Source organism: Cynoglossus semilaevis, chromosome Z, assembly GCF_000523025.1.
Source record: "Cynoglossus semilaevis isolate Cse_v1.0 chromosome Z, Cse_v1.0, whole genome shotgun sequence".
Taxonomy (NCBI): Eukaryota; Metazoa; Chordata; class Actinopteri; order Pleuronectiformes; family Cynoglossidae; genus Cynoglossus; species Cynoglossus semilaevis.
The window spans coordinates 17,912,030-17,925,197 of NC_024328.1; the positions used below are offsets into that span (position 1 = coordinate 17,912,030).

The following is a 13,168-nucleotide window of genomic DNA, read 5'->3' on the forward strand; positions in this document are numbered from 1 at the left end:
TCCCAAAAAAGAAAAAAAAAATGGAGTTAATCCAGATAGTTTGTACTCTAGAGGAGTTCATGAGCTGGTGACAGCTGCGTTTCATCTCATATGATGAGGTGTTAAACAAAACACTGGCCACATGTTTGCCCTAAACTAAGTAGCCCTTAACTGCTTGGACAGACAGCAGGCTGTTGCACTTTATGTATTTGTTTATTTTGAAGATAAGGGGCCTATTTTATGGATAAGCAGCTGACGCTCCCACTCTGTCAAGCTGGGACAGGCTGAGGGAAGATAAAATAGAGTCTGTTAATCTGGTGCTGGTGAACAGGGAGAGCGATGTTATTGACCTACGCTGGCAGCAATGTGTTTCAATTATACACTGCCGTCCATTTGTCAGACACACAGAGCGATAGGAGGGAGGGGGACACGGAGTTCAGGCCTGGGTTACAGTCATTCTCCATCACTTATGATGTGTCTTTGGAAAGCACTTTAATTGAATTACCCAATTTATTCTTCAAGCAACAATGCCCTGGCCCAGACCCATGACGTGAGACAATTAGATACAAGTTTAAAATCAGGCAGTTTGCATACTTCATCTTTCCACGGTATACACTGGGATGGAGACAGATAACGTATGGTGTCTCCCCCCCTCCCCTCTTCTTCATGAATGAATTTTATTACCCTAGCCTTTATATTGTTTTAGCTTCTCTAAGAGTCTACAATATGGAAAGTCTTACTTTCCCGTGTCTCTACTCACACATGTGCATGATGTACGCGTCTTTTCAGCCAAAGGTTCGAGGACTTTTTTTTTAAAAGAAACCAAGATATTGTACATATAGACCTCCTTTTCAAAAAATTACATTTTTTTTTGGTAATTTGGAACATGATCTGAAAATGAAATCAAATCTGAAGATAAATTATGGGCAAATAGATTCTGCTTTTAATAATTTAATCCATTTTTCTTATCATGAACTATTTTTTAAAATAGAAGCCTGTAATATCCCCATTCCTAAAATAATTAGTTGATATGACATTGAACATCTACATAAATGTCAAGGTAATATTGATATAATGGTCATTCAAAACTTTAGATAAATGAAAAAACAAGCAGTATTTACTTTTATTTTTTTAAAAATGTCTGATGCATAAAGAGTCAGAATCAGATAAAAGCATCAAGACTGAGGCAGTCTTTGGTTTTTATGTAACAAAATGGAAAAAATAAAATAAATACAATATAATTAATTTTTTAAACAGTTGAGAAATGTAATTAATAGTACATGTGACCCAGAGAAAGACTGATGTTTTTCATTGATGAAGGTTCAAGTCCTTTAACAAGTTAAAGATTTATGTTCCCTGACCTTAAATGATCCTATGAACGATTTTGCTAGTCTATATATATATATATATATATATATATATATATATATATGTCTATATTTTTACATGTAACATGACTTTTCCTTTGGCTACATTATCTTAATGTTTCTCCTCAGTTTGATTTGCCAATTCAAATCTAGGTTTCACTTTGTCTTTACACAGATTTTCTTGAATATTTTCTGTAATATTTGCAAATTGCACACGGTCGAGTGTGATTAATTCTAATCAAGTTCAATTTATTCTGCTGGAGCAGCTGGAGGAGGCCTGAGTGTTGCCGGTGCTGTGACTGTGTGCTGTCTGACAAGACGGCTGCATTGTCGATCACCTCGGCCTCAGTTCCAGGTGTGTGGAAGGTGCTTGTGTCAGATACACACTAGCCTTCCTGCTCTCTAGCCTTAACACCTGGCTCTTCACAAAACTGATTGTCAGTTCATTCGTTTTCACCGAGACAATAAGTCTGGTCGTCTCCTGCTGGTATCTGTGTCTAATCAGCAGTGTTGCTCTCCCAGTTTATCTGCTCTGCTCATCTTGTTAAGGACGAAGAATAGTGGATAAAAATGTACTCTCTATAAGCATGTAATGTACACCAATTATGGTAATTTGCAGTGTTGCAGATGGTCCGGTGTTGATTGCAGCTTTAGGATCAGAAGAGGCCGTCTCATATTTCAACATGAGAGTCACGTGGCGCTCATTACGGCACAACCTCAACCAAATATCCCTTTGTCACTCATCATCCATCTGTGCTCACTATCTTTGACAGATAAAATTCTGTAGAACTCCAGGCAGATGAAGACAGAAAGTAACAAAGAAAATCTTTAGTTTAATTGGCAGTGCGCAAGCTGGATCTCAGTCTGTTCTTAAGGCAAACTCATGATGGATGTGCAGGTGATTCCAAAAGAGTAACAAAAGGACATATGATGACGTAAGGTGGCCTGATAATGACAAATATTTTCCAAGCACACAATGTGTTTATTTATTTATTTATTTTTTGATCTACCCATGACAATCAGTTTCTCAGGGACCCTGTAAGCTGTCTGCCCCAGGGGCGGTAGAATCCACTCCAAATGCCAGTCCTCTGCGGAAACTATGACATTCCAAATGTGCCAAGGTGTGTCGTGTGTGAGGAAGGGAAGTGCACTCAGCTGTAAATTCATTAGCATCACTGTTATCAGCCCTGATGCTCTTTGATTCCAGTTTTTGTCGAAAGTTTAGCCTCCAATCTTCTTAAAGACCCTGGTGGAGTGAACTCATGCTGATGTACTAATGAATGGCTTCCTTTCACAAAGACACGTCCATTGAAGTTTGGAGAAAGAATATAGCCCTAAGTCTTGCGACCTTTGTGGCACGGGGCTTCCTCCTAGGCACGATTCCTGTTTAGTGAATAAGTAGGGTAATTACGGTGTGGTTGGGGCTGTGCAGAAAATGTCAGCAGCAGATAAACAGTAGGAACAACCCTTCCGTAAAGACCTGATTTATCCAGCTCAGACCCCCTGTAGCCTGTAGATGAATTAGGAGCACTTGGGTGTACAAAACAAACTAGCGTCTCCTGATTTCACTGGAGCTCAAGGATGCATATAATCGCAGGACCAGTTGTTAGCAGATAAGGCTCCAGGTTAAATCTTACTCTGACGCACACCATGTTTTTTTTATACTGGGTTAATAGTTGTTAATTTGTTCGCTTGATTTTATGGTGGGAATTGTCCAAAAACCTTCATACAGTGACTTCCCATCCACTACCTGTTTAGAGTAAATTAAGTAACGATTATTTTTTAGTGTGTTTGCTATTATGTTCAAATTCTTTCATTCTAATTCCCTTTTTTCTGCGTGTCTCTGATTGGTGAAGGTAACCACATCCACTGAAGTCCATTAAGGAGTGCCCACTCACGCGTGACTGTAGGGCAGCCTTTATAACATCACAAGCCTGGGGAAATGGGAGAGCTAGCGAGCGACGTTCCATTACCTGCTGAAATGGAAGCCCCAGTATCTCTTCCTTGATTAGCTTTGTCTCGAATAACAATGATAGTCTTAAGTGGGTCTAATTGAGGCATGCCGCCCTCCCCTCTCTGTGTGAAAGTGCTTACTCATTTTGTCTGTCCTTTTAATAATTACATTATCATTTTACACCCCTGCCGGTTCCTTGGGAAGAGGGCTGGTGCTTGTGTTGAAGTAAAAGCTCATTATTGGAGCTGAATTATGTGCAGTTTATTGATCCCCATGGTGGATTATGGCGCTCTAAGTTAGTCTAGACAGAATAGTTAGCCAGATGACAGATAGGAAACATAGAGGCCTCTCGGGAAAGATCCCTGGGCTTGGTTAGCAATTAATGCCTGCCAGGTAATGGAATTTAAGTTTACACTAAATCCACCAATGCCTTGACATTTGAAGTGCCTTATAAAAAAACATTAGCCTAATGAGACGGTCGAGAGCAGCAGGGGATTATTTTACATACTCTTTCACACTCCTTCTTTTTCACACACTTTTTCCTCTTTCCTATCACATGCCTAACAACAGAATAGACTAATGGACACATTCTCTTTTCTTTTCTGACTGATTAATAAGCCCAGCTGATTGACTTTTGTTAAGTCTATTTCCAGACAGGCTTTACTAATCTCCATCCGAAGTTGGATAAGGGTGTTTGTGTGATGAAGCACACAATGAGTAGGGGGGAGAGGCCAAAGTGCTGAGTAAGAAGCAAAGCAGGGCATTCATCTCTATAAAGCCAAGGGTCCCATTGAAAGCTATCCATCATGATCAGGATGAACACAACACATTACCGGCAGCGTGGCCTCCCTGCCATCTACAGCCAGCTGCACTTTGTCCTTCAGCAGACATGAGGAAGTCTGTGCAGTCACAAGAAAATTGCATTGTTGAAGCTTTTATTTAAATGTGTTGGGAGCCACACATCTTATTTCAAGAAAATGTAATCTTCTTAAAAAATGGCAGGAGGACAAAAAACATTTTCTTTTTGTTTTCACTGACTTGTTCACTCGTTTACATTAGGAAATTGATTCCTTCTTATTTAGATTTACCCATCCCGAAGATGTGTGATAGCTATTTGGATTGACATAATATACATATAGTTCCATATGATTAAAGTATAATAAGTTATAAAGAAGTATAAGAAACCCTTATTATGTAACAGGCAGTTTCGTCTTGTTATCAACATGTATCTGAGTATATTTAAAATAGACAATAAGATTTTTGTTGTGACCATTTCACATGTTGTTTTTATGGCCTAAGATTAAAAACATAATCTGGGCAAAATTAGATAAATTATCTGGAATGAGTGATTTGCATGTATTTGAGGATGTCACTGATGTAGAGGATATATAATATTATTTTTGTTGGTCTATCCTTGACTTGTCTTTTTGCTGTCCAAATTGTCTCTTATTAAAATGTAATGTAAATGAAAATCACACAACAAGATCAATGAACTGAAATCACATTCAGTAAAAGAAGACAAACCAGGCCATATCTCCGTCAACTATTAAAACCTTTTTTTGATAGTGACACCACTAAAGCACTATGTAAGAGCATGTTTTGGTGAGTGTATAAATAATATTCTTAATAATAATAATATACACTCTGCATCACCTCCCTCATAGCATTCTGTGTCAAAAATTAGTGTTCCCATTGACCTTAAATGCATCCCTATTGTAAAAGCAAAACATGTAAAATGGCTGGAGGGAGTGAAACGTGGTGGTCAGAGATGGAGGTCAATGTGACCTAAGAAAATATGTGCTTTACCTGCATCCCAAGCCTCACAACCCCTAGTTAAAATGAAATACACTTGACACCTTTAACTTAATTGCCTTAAACTCTGTGCTACATATATTATATGAGTCTGGACAAACATGTAAACTGCAGCTTGACTGCTTGGCAGAGGCAAGGCCAAAGGGGCAGTAATTCAAGTTTATTATTGACGTGTAGTTGTATAGGGACAAGTATACGGCAGTGCCACATACTGCAGCATTATAGCCTCAGCTAATTGCCAATGCCTATTGGATTTATCTCTCAATAAAGTCTGTGCCTATCTACAAAGATGATAAAAAATGTGTCCACTCGTGTTGGTGGTTAGAACACACACACAGATACAAACACATAGTGTATAAATGGGACAGACTGCCAGTTGCTTAATACACATAAAAAGATGGCTTTAATGAAAAATGCTAAACTGTCCGGCACTGAGCTCCACCTGTTGAAACGGACTTGAAGATGTGGGGAAACAGACAGGAAGTCGATGGCACTGCCTCATAATGAGGCCAACTTCACCTCAAATCCCTTTTGTGTTGTTTATGAGAAGTTCACCATGTCCTTGGCTCATAAGCTTTGATAAAGTTAGTATATACATACAGGGAACACTGACTCACAGACTGTAATCCACACTACCCAGAGATGGAAGAGTGAGGGAGACTGGGGAGAGAGAGGAGGCTGATTAGACTGGTTTTACTCCTCATCTGCCGACCTAGAAAAACACATCAGCCCTGACCTTGCATAGAAGAGCCCTTATGTATCTAATGATCTCTGAGCACCCTAATGATACAATGTGTTCTCTCTCCCACTCTCTCCTTCCATTTTGCCTATCTTACTTTCTCACCGTCCTCTCCCTGCTTTCTGTCTTTTCACACAAGCTTGTGCACACACACTGCAGTACATACACACACGGATGCGTGCACACACACACACAATACATTTCCTTAAAAAACGTAGTCAGCAGTTTGGCCTCGGAGTCTAGCAAATGAGCTGTCCTATTGAAATAGAAAGGTACAGTGCTCTGTGCTGCAGAAAATGCTGCTATAGCAAGCCTCACAGAAGAGGGACGCAGGGAAAATTACTTGTTCGGACAAAAAAACATGAGAATGTCCTTTCACTACAATTGTACCAATTTACATTTAGACGGTGCAGATTACATCCATTTCCACGTTTATTTATTTCCTTTAAGTCTTCTTCCCCACCCTATCCATTATCCTTTTTCATTATCATCCACAAAGTACCGCTAAGTGCTATAGGAAAGAGGGAAAAAGTTTGGAGTTAAAAAAAAAAAAATTTCTGATTGATTCAGCATTTTCCTCTGCTTTCTTCATTGGTCTAAACACTTCCTGTGATACTGGACACCTGCAGTTTGATGGTGAGGGCGCTGTTACACAGCTCAGCTCCAGAACATCAAAAATAACTAACCAACCATAGTGTTCTCTTAAAGAGAACATCTTAAAGAGCACATCTGAATACTGTGTAATCGTCCTAAAGCTGACTAAGAGATGTATATTTTAACCTAATTCATTAAACTTGGTGATCGCATGGTTGCGTGGACAAGAAAAAAACCCAAACATATTTTACTTTTAATCTTTTTTTTTTATCAGTTATCAGGTCTAAGATTGTTATCCATTTTGTCATTGTGTCCAAAACACCTTCCACTGAATCTAGTTATTCATCCTAGCATCTTAATTCTCCTCCCTTTGTCCACTTGAATCCTAAACCCCCATTTAGTCCAGGTATTCCCCCTCTGGCAGAGTAATTAAGATTCCATTCTGCTCTGAATGGGAACGTGAAGATGGAGGGTTATCACTGGGCTTCTGTGGGCTCACCCAATGAAACACCTATGGTGACCTCTCTGATTTACCCAAAAGCGGTAACTCCCACTCTAGTGTCCTGTACGCCTCCTCACGGTCATCTTGTTGTGTGGTCTCCTCTCTTTACTTCTCTCATTACTCTGTGTGTGTGAAGGCGTGGGAGGTGGGTGGCACTGAATGAGTGGGGTGGCTGCAGAAGGAGGGTTTGTGTCCCTGGATGAGTGAGTGTGGATAAGAAGTTGTTTGAATTCATAATTGCACTCTCGTAAAGGAGGGAGAGAGATTTGTAAAGCAAGGCTGGGTTCATTGTGTAGTAGTGCGAGTCCAGTGGAGGGCGGGAGATGCTTAAAGCTAATGTAATCTACGCTATTAGAGGGGGTTAATTAGCTGCTGAACTGTAGCCTGAAGAACAGCTGGGGAGGTACTGAGGCTATGACATAGGAAAAATTAGGAGAGAGGGAGGTTTGGGGGGCAGCAGGGATAGAGAGGTCTTCAGAGAGTCATTAGAGACTCCTTGTTGTAATACAGCCATGCAGTGAGTAAGGCTACTCTGAGGAGTAGAATTAAGATGTGGAGGAGTGAGTTCACACCAAAAAACAATGTCTTGACATCAGCAGCTCTGCCCCTGTTTGTACGTCGTTAGCCAGATATTTGTTACAAAATATTGTCTCAGGGCTCGTTTAATTGCAAAACATTCTGTGAATCTATCAATTTTAGAAACCCTCTTTGATCAAGAGAACATTTTTGCCGTTATTGCTTTAATTGCTAATGCTAGAATTTTCTACTACTTTCAAACTAGCGGGAGGTGCTAAAAACATTGTTTGCTGTAGTTTACATGGAAGTGTTTATTACAACTACAGGACCCACCAAACTGTTATATTCGATATATATATATATATATATAATTGTATATATATAACTGTTTTATTTTATTTTTTTTAGCATACAACAATAATCCCTTCTTGTCAATAATAATAAAAAAAAAAGTGAACTCGTTGTCATTGTGACATTGTGACAGCGCTCGGGCAGCAGTGAGTGGGGACGGTGCCATGCTCAGAGCACCTCAGTGGTACTACCACTGTCCTGTTGGATGATTCTGTTTGTCTCTTCACTCTTTTGTTGCAAAGAGAAAATAAAATAAAGAAATACAGACAAAAGACAGCCTTCATGGACAAATACACTGTCTCACATCTTTTTTGAATATTAAATCATTGGCATTTTTGTATAAATATGAGGTATTTTTTCTGAGAACTTTAAGCATATGTTCTTGATAAAACCTTGCACAATTTAAAGATGAGCGTCAATGCCTTCATATTACGGTAATAATGATATTGACAGTGATGATTCTCATGGTTGTACTTCATTTTTGTCTCAGTTTCAATCAAAATAAATAAAATGTAGTGTTTTGTTGTTAAGTGACAACCCAGGCTTATCAAGTGTGTCTCAACAATTAAGTCAAACATTGTAAAACATTGAAGTGTCATCATTAATCTATTGTTTGACCTGAGTATGTTTCTCATTATACTTGCTCATTACAGCATGATTTTTGTCCACTATATCATTGTTTTGTTTTTTTTTTTTGGTTTTTGTTTTGGTTTCCTTGTCTGCTTTTTCCAGTTCTTCATGCTGCTGTAAATCCTGGGATTAAAGTCGCTCAGGTGAAGTTCTGCTACGAGTCTATTTGTTTTCATCACCGTGTGCTCCACTGGCCCATCCTGTGCTGCCAGGGGTCTCTTGTCGCTCTGAGCAAAACTTTACTTTAAGATGTGTAGTTAGTGCCTTTTCATTTGCCATTTTAATGCAGATTAATTACCCTCCCTGGCCAGAGCGATCTATTTTGGTTTCTTCATGGATGTTTTTAGGTCTTTCTTGACCTTGGGGTGAAGAAGGCGCAAGAAAGAGAGAGAGAAAGGGGAAAGAAAAACCCTCACCACTAGACTTATACCCTCAATTTAATAGCCGAGTGAGGTGTTTCTCCAGCATCATCAGATCAATGGAGAGTAAATAGCCCACACTTCTGGTTTCACAGTGCAGTATTGATCTTTTCCTCAGCCTCAGCTTCCCTTTCCTCGGCATCTCTTGTCTTTCAACCCCAGGGACTGTGCTGATTGCTATAGATTGGACAAGCTAACAAGTGCATGATGAGGAACTAAGCTTTCTTTTCTTCTCATAGGCTGTTTCATTTTTTTTTTCTTCTCAGTGGCATTGGCATGAACACTCAGAGAAAGTCAGACATACACACAGGGACTAAAAAACATCAGTTCTACACAGCTCAGTGCCAGAAAGGATTGTGCTTTTTTTCTTGTTCCTTCTGTTATTCACCTTGTTCTCTGTCTTCTGCTACACTGAAGGGATCTACTGTTGCTGTGCCTGTGTTTGGGATGTTTGCCAGACTGATGGAGTACTGCAACCTAACTACAGAACACTTCAGAGACACTGTGTGTTTTTCTACCTAACAGGAAACCTAACATTTATATATTTTATATTTTCTAAACAGCTGGAACCATGTTTGTTCCAAAGTCTCCCATCGTCTCTGAGTATATCACGAGTGGCCTGCGGAGAGCGGCATACCCTGTTCGTGCTGGAACATGGCCGTGTGGCAGCATGTGGGTAAGTCACAAAAGCCTAAACTGAAGTGGGGAGGAGGAGAGAATGAAGAGGTTAACCCCTCCCCAGAAATTCCAGCCCTCCTCTGGTGTTACTGCATACGCAAATTAGGGTCAGGGGAAAGGATCGAAGGGTTGTGTGCATGTGTATGCATTGATGAGAAATCATTGGATATTTAAACCTGGATACTTGTGTGTGTTTGTGTGTGTGAGCAATGGTGTGTGTGTGTGTGAGTGAGTGAGTTTGTGTCTATGAGTTCCTGCTTGGCATGCAAAGTTGTAATAAATCTTATTGAGTGCTGGGTGGCTGCGTGCGCTGCTGGGTGGTTCACAATCAATATGAAGTGTGTTCATTGAATGCAATAGTCGTGTTTGTAGCAAAGGGGAATAAACCAGGAATAACTGATCAGAATTGCTGTTAAGGCTCATTACCAGGCATTTTGGCGTATGGATCTGCTTTTAATTCACACTGCGAGTTTCTGCCTGGACACAGTGAACATAATGTCATTCCAGCAAACATTTATACTATACTATGTACTTTTGATGGACGTTAGATCATTTCTCAGCAGTCCTTTTTCAGTTTCTCAGCAAAGTTCTTTACTTTGTGTTATTATTCTGGCTGTGATCTAAATTAGCCTGAGTGTGTTCTTTAGTGGTTAGTTGTTGTCTGAAAACATATTGTTGGTTTGTTCATTACTATACATTGACACAGTAGTAACAAACTTGTTGTGCTTTAGTTTAGGTTATCATTTAAACTCTGATCCCAGCTCTGAAGACTGATGATTAGAAGTTGCAGTGTGCCTCAAAGTGTGGGTTGTGGACCACTTGTGGGAGAGAAATAAAGTTTGTTTACTTCTTTTATACCAAATCTGCAATTGTAGTATTGTAGTTTCCTGGGTTTTGTTTAGTTTTTATTATTGTTTGACTGAAAGTAGTTTACACACTTTACAGCAGTCTACTTGCTGACCTCTCTAAATTTTTATTTTAAGTTCATTGCAGTAATGCCACAGGTCAGGAGCCCATTAGCCTAGCACTTTGATAACTGGGTGTGTGATTGAAAGATTGCCAGTTCCAATCCTATCACCAACAGAACTGTGGTGGGTTAACTATCTCCAGAACACCCCATGCTCCTAGGATGCAGTAAAAAGCTAAATGAAAGTCAGCTGTATCCAAACCTTTCCAAACCCGATATAAAAAATCTATAAAACACTGACATTTCTCACTTCGTCATTTTACCTACTTATTAGTTTTAAATTGTGTTTTTTTTTGGTATCCTCTTTAAAATATAAAATAATAAAATTAAGAAATAAATAAAAATAATAAAAATGCATATAGCATTACCACTATGATGACAAATATACACCAGTGTCATTTATATTCTCTGCATTTTACACTCAGAGCTGGGACACCCATGACACCCACAAACACAATGGTGTGTACACATGCACAGGACAGACACATATTTCTTCCTGAAACCTCCTTCTCTTCTTCTCAGCTTCTTGTGTTTGCATGTGATATTTTAGGCGGCTCTGGGAGGTATGACAGTTCTAACTAGGCCTATTAGGTAACCCTCAGGGTGCCCTCAACACTGATTTGAGCACCATTAATTTTCTATTATGGAGTGCTAAAGATGTGCCCCTGCACAGTCATTCACCTGGCTTATTGAGTCTCACAAGCAGCAATTGTGGACTTTTTCCAGGCTAGTGTTGCTGAAGGTTTAGTGCGACCCTCTGGGGAGCTAATTTATTATTTGCAGATATTGATCTGGCAGGGCAGGACAGCCAAGGCGAGGCCGATGTTGACTCTGCTCTGGCCTGTGGCGACTTTAACCCTTTCTGGCCTAGAGCAGACACACAATAGATGGATGGTCCACGTGTGTGTGAGAGCTCTGCTGTAAGTCCTTTACTTGTTCAGGTCTTTTTTTATGTAAATAGGAACCTGATGGTTGTCATTGACAGCATGTGAAGGGTAGATTTTATCAGTTTGGAAGAGGACCTTTTTTTTTTATAACAGAAGACAGAAATAACCACTTAGATTCAGCACACATTCACACATACACACTGTGTCTGGACTGTCCAAGGGAAATAAAATCACAGTTAAGAAGAAGGAAAACAAATTTAAAAGGTCATACAAAACATTTATCAAACTGTGTGTGTCTGGTGGGTAAATAACAGAGGGACAGGAAAGGGCATGACTCTAAAACCACCAGATAACCACAGCAGATCATCACACACATTCTCCAGACAGACTGCGGAGCACAGATATTTCTCAGAGGATTGCCTTCAGAACATTTGCTAATATTCTGTCCCCTGTATTGCTGTTTTATTTTGAACATAAAACTGAGTTATTACAGCACCACACATGTGACTGAATTGGAAGTTATCATGGGGAAAGAGGGAAAACAAAGGAACATATTTTATGAAATGGCATCTCTGATAAAGTAAAAAGCAATGCATCTGTCCAATATTAAAGAGAAACACTTGATATTAAAGAGGGAGTGGAAAGCATTTCCACAGGTTTGCCCATAGTACTTATAAAGATAGAGTACTGGGAATTTGTTTTAACATTGATAAGTTTATAAAATAAATTATAATTTCTTTGAGCCACTGAAAGTGTTTGCTGTATGTTTATATATAATTATATATATATTATATAATAGTTTCCATTAAAAAATAGATAAATCTAGTAGCATTCTCTTTAAATCTCTTTAAAAGTTTATGGGCAAACTCCCTAGTGAAATTAGGAATGGGAGCAGGGTACGGATCAGATCACAGGAAAAGGTTATAAATCTGTGAATAAAAACAATTTTCTGGCTGCCAATATTAATTTGTAAACTGGGATATTTAATTTGTAAAATTAATCAGATAAAACATTTTAATGCATTTTGCATGGGCAAAATGATCCACTGTCCACTGTGTATCAGATAATCCCACTGTGTATCCACTAATCGTGTGTACACACTGCGGAAAAAAGTTTGTTTCATTAAAGCATTTCAAGGCTAAAAACAAATCTCAGCACCCAGCGTGTGATACCTAAAGCTTAAAACCCCAAGTGGCTAGTCACACTGGCTGCAGGACTGTAAGTAAGTCAATCGCTGACAAACTGACTGACATGATTACCGAATAGATTGAGTGCTACAAAAGCTTTACTGTGTGGCAGGCACTGCAAGGGATGCCTCTCACCCTACAGGACTGTGGGCTGGGGGTGTGGTTTACGGTGCCAATGTTTTGGCGCGCTGAGTTGTTGAAGTTCAGTTGTTCTGCGCTTTTGGAATAAAGAGTAAACTCACTCCCGTCTCCTGCGCTTTCTTCGTTCTGCTACATTGGTGACCCCGAATTGAACATGTTCGAAGCTGCAGAGGATCGTGTCTCCTCTTCAGGCATGTCAGCGGAACATTCACAGCCGGTCGCTTTTGCTGCGGCCGTAAAGCTTCCTGAATTTTGGCAGAACGACCCGGCTTCGTGGTTCCAACACGTAGAAGCACTGTTTCACCTGCGTGGAATTGCCGTGGACGAACCGAGGTACTACATGGTTGTCGCAACCCTCGACCAACAGTCTACACGCCGGGTCATGCAGTTGTTGCGGTCCCCACCACTACATGGGAAATAAACTTATCTTTATAATATATAATAA

General features: G+C 39.6%; 1 protein-coding gene across 3 annotated transcripts in view; it reads left to right on the forward strand.

Annotated features, from left to right (window-relative positions):
* Positions 1-13,168, forward strand: part of LOC112486470 (ultraviolet-B receptor UVR8-like) — a 165,997-nt gene that overhangs the window by 69,482 nt on the left and 83,347 nt on the right. For all 3 annotated transcript variants that reach the window (XR_003048914.1, XR_003048915.1, XR_003048913.1), the window contains exon 4: positions 9,427-9,539. The gene's annotated coding sequence lies outside the window, so the exon portion shown is untranslated. The remainder of the gene's footprint in view (positions 1-9,426; positions 9,540-13,168) is intronic.